The following is a 1,662-nucleotide window of genomic DNA, read 5'->3' on the forward strand; positions in this document are numbered from 1 at the left end:
GTTCGAGGGAATATTTTGCTTGCATTAATGCTTTACATCTTGCATTTACATTAAAATTCACACAGAGCTAAGAGTGAAGAAGCTGCCGACACCTGATTTTGTCCCCTCCTTTTCCACTTGCTGTCATATACTTAGGTACTCTTTGACCCTATGGGAAAAATGTCTAATATTCAGAACTACTGATAAAGAAGAGGAAAAAAATATTTTTGATGAGATGTTTCCGCTCATAGTGGACTCTTAAGCATGTTCTCCAAGTAGATGGCACACTACCTGGCTCTCTTGGCACAATTGTTACACATGTGGCATGGATAGCACACAGGTTGGTGTCTTTTAAAAGGCCAACCAGGGGGGCTGGAGAGATGGCTCAGCAGTTAAGAGCACTGACTGATCTTCCAGAGGTCCTGAGTTCAATTCCCTAGCAACCACATGGTGGCTCACAACCATCCGTAATGAGATTTGATGCCCTCTTCCGGTGTGTCTGAAGACAGCTACAGTGTACTCATATAAATAAAATAAATAAATTAAAAAAAATAAATAAAAGGCCAACCAGATTGGCTTGCCCCCTGCACAGCACCAGATTTCAACTGTACCAGGCCTGTAATGATGAGATTCCTTACCCCTCCAGCAGAGGGCACACTTTTGGGAGCGGCTTTTGTAGCCAGCTGTTTCTTGGGGGTTTTATCATGGGGGGCACCTCTTCGCTTATTTCCCTTCTCCCTTGGTGAGTGAGAGGCAGCGTTGCGTTAGAGAGGAGGCTGGGAACACCCAGTAATTTAAATTTTAAAAATTAAAAGTGTAGGGCGGTGGTGGTGCATGCCCTTAATCCCAGCACTTGGGAGGCAGAGGCAGGCGGATTACTGAGTTCGAGGCCAGCCTGGTCTACAGAGTGAGTTCCAGGACAGCCAGGGTGAAACAGAGAAACCCTGTCTCGAAAAACCAAAATAAATAAATAAATAAAATAAATAAAAATAAAAAATTAAAAGTAGCCGACTAGGATAAAGGTTTCACTCAGGGGTAAAGGTACCTGCCTAGCATGGCAGTACCTTGGTTTAATCCACAGCCTCCTAAAAATTAGCCTACTACTGTAGGGAGTTTGGGAGATTGGTCCTCAGTGGGCACTGGGGGTGTGCTTGGGCTAGGAACATGGTCACTTAGTCAGTCACTTGTAGATCAGGGTAGGCAAATGTTTGGTAGAGACCCAGAGATGGAGAGGGGATAGTTGGCTCCCCGGCCTTCTGAGTGTGTCCGGGTCAGGGTTTCACTGACTCCAGCAAACATGGACACCAGGGGCAGACCTGTGGGTTGTAGGTTGGCAGAGCTGTTGGTTGGGTATAAGGGAACCAAGTTGTGTCTCTCCTGGAGGTTCAGCGAGTGTCAGCTGGTGTATCTTCTGGTGTGTCTGAAGACAGCTACAGTGTACTTACATATAATCGTGAATGAATATTTGGGCCTGAGCGAATGGGGCCAGAGTGAGCAGAGGTCCTGAGTTCAATTCCTAGCAACCACACGATGGCTCACAACCATCTGTACAGCTACAGTGTACTCATACACATAAAAACAAATGAATACATCTTTTTTTAAAAAGAAAGAAAAGTAATTCCAGCACTTGGGAGGCAGAGGCAGGCAGATTTCTGAGTTTGAGGCCAGCCTGGTCTACAGAGT

Source organism: Mastomys coucha, unplaced genomic scaffold (assembly GCF_008632895.1).
Source record: "Mastomys coucha isolate ucsf_1 unplaced genomic scaffold, UCSF_Mcou_1 pScaffold3, whole genome shotgun sequence".
NCBI classification, from domain to species: domain Eukaryota; kingdom Metazoa; phylum Chordata; class Mammalia; order Rodentia; family Muridae; genus Mastomys; species Mastomys coucha.